The following is an 8576-nucleotide window of genomic DNA, read 5'->3' on the forward strand; positions in this document are numbered from 1 at the left end:
TACGACTTTAAATGAAACAGTGTGTGGGACTTTTGTGATTGATCTCTAATCACTTTGTGTTAGTTTGTTCTAATAATTGTTGAACAAAGTTGCAGTCGCTTTATTTTCCTGCTCATAGTTTTATCTTCAGTAGCAGAAACCAGATATTCCACACAACTACATCACTGTTTGTCCTAAAATCTTCTAAATGTTCTTATTAGTAGATCAATGTCTAATAAACACATTATTATACACCATTATCATTTAATTTCCTTTTAAAAATAGGACCACTTTATAGTTTTAGAGCCTGTGTTCCTCCATCTTGAAATCATGTGACTGATGATGTCACACTGCCTGTAAACATCCATAGTTTTCTATTGGACTGAAACATTCATCCTGATTTATAGATCATTTAGTAACTTTATCAGTCACTAGAACAACTTGTGATGCTTTTGGTTGCTTTAAAACCAGGAAAAGTTAAGGATGCGTAATATTGTCTGAAAACATGTTGGTGATGGTTTAGTCCATGTCATATATATATTTACATTTCAGGAGGTCAAGTCCAGCATTTTGTATCAGAAGGTTTGTCACATTTCCGTCTCTTTGTAATGTATTCCACCCAAACCACCCGTTTAAGAGAAAAACATCCATGTAATGGTATGTTCATGTCATATTGCCTGATTATTATTATTATTATAGTGATTATTATCACTAAGTACTGAATTAAGAACATTCTAAAACCTAATATGTTTTTAGTTTTTTTTAATGAGACATGTACGTTTCCTGCATAAAGCAGTGATATGTTATACCTGTTTGTTCTTTGACCAACTACTACAGTCACTTAAATCACCCGTGATGCTTGAACATTGTTGCTTTTTTTGGTCGCTCCAGTGACGTGACGACCAGGGAATAGTATGAATAGTATGAATAGTATGAATAGTACTAAGTAATACCTTTAAAGTGAACATTTCAAAGATTTAAGGCCACATTTGTAAAAACAGTGGAGGATCTATTTAAAATCTAAAGAACTGTGTTTAGCATTTGTGTGAATAAAATATTAAATTATAGTGAAGTTTGTAGATTTTGTTGACACCCAACGCTGCTCACATGAGAGAGAGTTTGAAAAATTAGCTTTTGATGAGCTTCATTTTTGGGATGCAAAATGAAAAACTGAATAATAATGTGTTCAAAGTTTGGAAATGTTTGTTTTGTGATTACAAACCAGAATGAGCACGTACAGTAGATGATCCTTTATTCTTTATTACAAACCAAAATCTGTCATTGCTTTTTAATGCCTCTCTTCTTTTTCTCTGACTTCTGTGGTTAAATACAAAACGAGATAAATTGAGACATTTTCTATCTTTATGTTTTCATTATTCTGATAATTTCACGTATTCACTAAAGCAACAAAAGCAGAACAATGTTTGTTCAAACATGTCGCTCATTGAATCTCATCCCATGGCTGAGTTCACATGGTCCTGATGCTGATTCCATGGCTTTTCAATAATAGCAGATGATTTCATAGAGCTTAATGAGCTTTTCGCCGTCTACAGGCTCAATTATAAACACTCGCACCCCCAAACCCACCCACCCACCGCCTCCGTTTGAAAAGTGTGAAGCCCGAGGAGACGTGGAGTGGAATTCCAACCAGGACGATGAAAGAGAATCTAATGAATCAAAACCAATCCTATTAGTTCCGGCCCACATCTCCACTGCATGGTTTCACACGAGCTGGGAAGCTGGGAGTGGTGGGACGGAGACGGAAAATTGTCCAACCTGGAGCGACTTGTTGCCTTTAATTGGCCACTTGAGCTCAATAGAACAGGATTAGAGCGAGAACTGGAACAGTAATAGTGTTTTATCTCAACCTTTTCAATACACAACCTCCAAAATAAAGGTCCCAGAGAGCGGGGACCCTCCAAAATAAAGGTCCCAGAGAGCGGGGACCCTCCAAAATAAAGGTCCCAGAGAGCAGGGACCCTCCAAAATAAAGGTCCCATAGAGCAGGGACCCTCCAAAATAAAGGTCCCATAGAGCAGGGACCCTCCAAAATAAAGGTCCCAGAGAGCGGGGACCCTCCAAAATAAAGGTCCCATAGAGCAGGGACCCCCACTGTAGCTGAAGGTGGTTGAACACAGACATGAACATTGAAGAACAGTCATGTGGAGACAGGACCATCTATAAGGGGGAATAAAGGAGAGAGATTTTTGGGGTCCATCCATAAAGTCAGTAAAATGATGGTCCATTGTTCTATGAATCTGTGATAACCACATTTATTTATTCATCTGAATAATATCCACTGTTATCCAGGAATGTTTATTATTATTATTATAGTCATCTTAAAGATGGAAATCCTTTTAATGTGCTGAAAATGTGTTGAAAGTGGAAAAAATGTGTAGAAAAGACATAAAAAATTGATGAAGTGTCAGAAATGGGAATAATGTAGCAAAAATACATTAAAATGAACAAAAGTATGGCAAGAAAAAGTGACGAAAATAGGTTAAAATATGGTGAGTTTGGTGAAGTTACAGAAAAAAGGTAAAAAGAAGAAAAAATGGGCTCAAATTGTTAAGAAAATATTCTTAGTTTTTTAAGGTATCTGGCGACGCCCTCCCAGTGTCTCATGACCCCACGGTTGAGAACCCCTGTTTTATCTTATTGGGATTGTGGAGGTCAAAATGCAAAGGTGCTGTGGTATCTGCACTCTTTGGTTTGATATTAATTCCTTCACATTCTGAAACACTGTCCCATTGGGCCTCAGCGTTTGGGTCTTTCTCCAACATCTCCTCCTCGTTCTAATGTTTTGCTGCTGAACTGTGTCCGTGGGGAGTGGGAAAATGATGGGAACAAAGCGTGGGGGGGTCTGAGGATGGTTTGGAGCAGGAGATGCAGTCTTTGTGGCAGAGCCAGCTGGACTTATAAAGAGATGGGGGGTGGGGAGCGATGTGAGCAGAAAGCTCGGAGGCTGCTGAGAAGACGGGACGCGTTCCTCTTGTTGGGGTAGATCCCTCATTCAGATCCACTCAAGCAGAACGTTCACATCCTGGGCCTGGTGCAGCCTCACCGCCCCACCCTCCCACCCCCCACTCTGATCCATGAACAATCTCAGGGAAAGTTGTTGTGCTTATCCTCACAGAATGTGACTCAGTTGATGCAATGTTTGCCATCCTTTCACTAAGTTTGGTAAATAACAGCTAACGAAGCTTGGGTTGAATCACTGACTGTAGGCCAACCAGGAGAAGTTTGGCAATCGGCAAAAACAAGAGTGAGATTAAACCAGAAAAACACAGAGGAAGGCCCGTTACCATGGAAACCAAAAATGCAGCTTCAAGAACCAAAAAGAGTTTGTTCTCAGCACAGATTATGTTATTGTTTATTACAGGTAGGAGATGTTAGCAGAACACCTCCTCACACCTTCTCACTGGTATGACACACCACACAGGTTGAGATGATGGAACACATCACTGGGCTTCTATTGGCCACATGATGTCACATCAAGGGCCAGAGTACGTGAATGACTTTTCAGAGAAATCATCAAAGGAAAACACATCCTCAAATATTGAGTACTGGGGTTGGTCCAACAAGACAGAAGTAAGTCCACACCCCAGAAGCTGCTCCAAAGTCTCGTTTTAATCAAGATCATCACCACGTTTCACTGGCCACGTTTACATGGGAGCTTTAATTCCTCTTTCATTCAGAATAAAAGTGAATTCCTCTTTAAACTGATCTTGTAAACGCTTAATTCCAAATGCAAATGTAATCCCAAATTAAACTTAAATCTGATTTAGGTGGTTGATTTATTCTGATTTTAATTACAAATTATATAATTCCTCTATCTTGTAAACACTTAATTCTGCTTTAAGTTAATTCCGGTCGTTCTGAGCATGCGCGACTTGCCTCGATGACGCGCTGGTGATGACATAATCCAAGATGGCCGCTCAGACTAGAGCTGAGATTATTTATTTAATACAAGCCTTAAAAGATATGGATATAATGAGAAGAGTGGATGGACGAAGACATAAACATGTGGATATTCACAGGGACACACGGACTTATCACACACAGACTTATCACACACGGACTTATCACACACGGACTTATCACACACAGACTTATCACACATGGACTTATCACACATGGACGGACAAACAAAGCTGGCTTCACCAGAGTTTCACTAATGATGCTCAGATCTTTTTTCACTAAACGTCCTGTATAGTGTAGGTAGAACATTAACCGCTGGCTCTCATTGGCCAAAGTACAGATTTCCATCTTCTTCTCCTGCTCCGCGGAAGAAAGTGAAACCAATGTTATTGTTGAGCTGCTCCTTCAAAAATACAATAAAAATAAAAGTGAAAACAGTTCTCATGTGGTGTTCTATGTTGGAGCCAAAAACAATAGGTTTGTTGTGTGTTTTTCCCGATAGACATGAATATGTCATGTTCACCCCCTGTCCAATCAGAGCCTTCCCAACCCCCAGACCTAAAGTGGAATTGAATAAAGCCGAATAAACCTGTTGTTGATGTAAACCTCAATTCAGAATGACTATTTGTATGTAAACACAAAGCAGAACACTTTAAAAAACATCATGTAACCGTAGACATAATCTGATCAAGGGCTACAAATGCTAGCAAATAGCGCCCTGGTGTGTTGATGTGTGTCCTTCACTCCAACTACTGAGTTAAACTCCTTGTACTGTTTTTAAACTGTACCTGGCAAATAAAATCCTTTCTGATTCTGATTCTGATCATGACTCTACAGAACTGACTTGATGGTCACGTGACCTGACATACAGTATGCCCCATTGAAAAGACTGTAGATTATGCATACTCGTCTTATGCTTTCAGAGGCATTTACAGCAAATCCAGCATGCCCAAATTAACACTGTCAGATATGATTTCAACACTTTTAAAGTGTCTATATGTGTCCACCCCAGAGAGTGTTAATTTAACTCTTTTTGGAGAGTTGGTACCTTAACTCTAATTAAATCTGTCTAGAGTTAATCATTTAACACTAACTCAGTGTTAGAGTCTAAATATTAACTCTCCAAGAGTTTTTTTTTTTTTTTTTAACTACATAAGAGTTATTTGTAAATAATATTAAAAGAGGTTTACATTTAGTTTTTAACTTTTAGAAATTCCTTGGGAAATAAACATTTAAGAGGCAATTATTTTCTAAAATACATTCATTTCAAAACATTCATCACAATTAGAAAACAATTATTAAAACATGTAACAATGTGGAACAATGTACATGCTCTCACTTCCATTAGAATACTGCTTATCTGTCATATGTGAGCTGGTCAATGCAAATAACAGCATTTTCATTATTATTATTTTTCAATACATTATGCATTGATCAGGATCAATACACCCTCTGTGAAGAGTTGAGACTGAAAGCTGAATTTCTCCATAACTGAAAGAAATTAAGAGATTTAAAACGTCATAAACTATTAAAACCACCATTTCATGTTGTTCACTCACAGGTAATTAGTCTATACCAATTTAAATTACACATAAATACAAACCTTCTTTAAGAAAGTGGAGGAAATGGAAGCATTCATCACTTTGTAGAACATTAATGTATGTCTGCACTGCCCCATATTCCACCTTTACATCTCCTGTGTGGAGATTAAAAATAGAACCATTATGAACCAGAAGTAGTGTTTTACAAGAAGACATATTGTAGATACTATTGTTCATCTTTAAAGGCAATTTTATACTCAAAAGTAAGTAAATAACATTTATCAATAACAGATGCCTATCACACAGGTTGGTCTCAGCGCAAAATAATAAAAACATCTCAGATTTAAATGACTTACCAAGCGTGAAAACACCTCAGTCTGTGGAAAGAAAATTGTTCTGAATGTTCGCTTCGGTGAGAGCCTGTGATGCTGGGGGCGGAGTCAGTGAATTTACTCTTTTAGTGTTATAGACACTGTAGGAGTTTAGAGTTAAAAAATCAAGAGTTATTGAAACACCTCCAGATTTGATATAGAAACACTGTTTTAACTACTAATGTTATACACCTCAGAGTTACATAAAAAGAATGTGACTCTATTAGAGTCAAATTAACTCTGCTCTATACAAAGTCTACCAACACAACAATGTAACACTTTTGAATTTGCTGTGTACAGTATACGCATCATGCAGTGGACAAGCGTAGATATTCCATTCTTTGGTGGTGTGAATAACAGTGGAACAAGTCACTGTTTCTCTAAAGTCTAAACTCAAGACTCAAGTCAAGACCGTCTAGTCCAAGCTTTAATAAACAAGTCTTAACATTTCATGAGTCCATAATGTATCACAGTTGATATTTGTCTAATAATACTGATATAATCTGACATAATGCTTTTATAAACAAATCAATCCAGCATATTTTTAGATTTTAAAATGTTCACAGTTCCTCTGATAACCTAACAAACAATAATAACTCATACTGAGAAGTAGAACCATTTATTTATTATACATTTTTAAATTTAAGATTCCTACTTTTGATACTAAGTCCATGGACCGGACCACACCCTCTCTTCCCCGCAGACGACTCCGGCCCCTGCCACGGCCCGGCCGCTCAGTGGTAGAGTGGGTAGTCCAATAACTGAAGGGTTGGGGGTGTGAATCCTGCTCTATCCAAGTCATTGTCATTGTGTCCTTGGGCAAGGCATTTTACCCACAATGCCTCGTATGATTTGTGTATGAATGATCAGAGGGGCCGTAGGTGTAAAAAGTCAGTATGTCAGTATGCCCTAGAGTTGGTGTGGCTACAATGTAGCTTACCACCACTGATATGACCACACCTCTGCTTTAGATACTAAAGATCAATGAGATAATGCCACTGCATGGGTTGTTACTGTAGTTAACGCTGCAGTATGTAGACTCATAAGACTTGTATGGAATCAACCATGCTCCCCCTCCCCTCCCTGTGTCCAAACCTATGGTCCCTTACCTGCATCCTGGTGAACGCTCCACCTGTGGAGCTCTGAGAAACCTTTTCCTCCTCAGAGACTAGTGACAACTGTTGGGACTTCATCTGGTTATTGGAGAATTTAATTGTGTTTTAGGGACATGACATGAAAGCTGCTATCAGTCTTATTGTCCGCAATGTGAGCCCCTCCCCCATCCCAAAGAAGACCCACACCACTCCACACCACTTTTGGTCTTCTTACGCGCGGTGGGCGTGTCAGGAACCTGGACTGGAGAATACACATAGGAGAGAAGTACGTAACTGCAGGTGCGCAAAAACACGTTTAAGTCCAGACGGGAGTATAGAACCCTAAATCTGTGATTGATCTCATGGGTCTTATGAGGACGTTCACTTAAGCTAAACACTGTCAGCTGATTGGCTCAGCCGGAGAGATTGAAGCTGAGAAGAGTTTGATGAAATGGTAAAAGCTAGGGGTGGTCACGGACGGCTTAGCTCAACCAGGTTTAAACCATAAGCCTGTCTCTACTGAGAACACTTTGATCAAAAACCCAAATGGACTTCTGAAGTTCTTATTGAGGTCCAGAGTCTTCTCAGAACACTTTGGATTTTAATAGGATCAAAGGTTAGGATAGATTTTTCACCAAATGATGACAAAATAACGTACATACTGCAGCTTTAACATGTGTTTATTTTACCCTCTCATATCAGCGTTATCAGCCCCTCCTGGTCTGAAATCAAAGCCCTTTGACAGATTATTTCCTCCTCATTGCTGAGCCAAGATGATGTATGAGGCTCATACTGTGACGACAGGCAGCTACAAATTAGCTTCACTTGTTGACTGGTGGGAGGTTGGCTGTGGGGTGTCTGGGGGGTGTCTGTGGGGTGTCTGGAGGGGGGGGGGGGTGCGATTGGTTCCAAGTGAAGTAAAGCAAAGAGTGAGTTTAAATAAAGACGGCTTTGTATTCACTGAGACTGTTTCCTCTGCTCTGATAAATCACATTAAACCTGTGATAAAAACTAAAGTTAGTCTTTGAGAAAAAGACACAAAGATACTAAAGCCTTTTAACTTTATTATACATCTAAAAACCTTTTCCAGTCCATAAATCCAATAAGTGACAAACTGTTATACCAGGGGTGTTAAACTCACGTTAGTTCTGGGACTAAATATGAACCAGTTTGAACTGATGTGGGCCACAGTTATAGAGACCTGGTTTTCAACATCAGTCTCTGCACTATCTTCACTTCAGAACTTCTTGATTTTATTACCATTTTTTGTACAATTTGGTGGAATTGTTTGTGAGAAATTGCAAGAGTTCTTTCCACAATTTGCAATTAAAAATGACTGAATTCTAACGATATAAATGTGATGATAACTGAAAGCTCTTAAAAATATTGTGGCGTTTTACTGAAAGTGTACATTTCAGATATCTGCAACTGGATTATTTGGTCATTTACACAATAGATAATGTTTTTCCTCATTTCTACTTTCTCCAGTGAACCAAATTTGATGCTCTAAAGCAGGGTTTCTCAAATTGGGGTATGTGTACCCCTAGGGGTACGCGCTGGCACTACAGGGGGTACTAAAGAGAGAGAGAGTGGATAATTAACAAATAAAGAGAGTGTTGGTCCCACCCCAGGCCTGAGATCATCAGAAATGATAAAAACTATAGAAATAA

Source organism: Gouania willdenowi, chromosome 14 (assembly GCF_900634775.1).
Source record: "Gouania willdenowi chromosome 14, fGouWil2.1, whole genome shotgun sequence".
Classification (NCBI taxonomy): Eukaryota; Metazoa; Chordata; class Actinopteri; order Blenniiformes; family Gobiesocidae; genus Gouania; species Gouania willdenowi.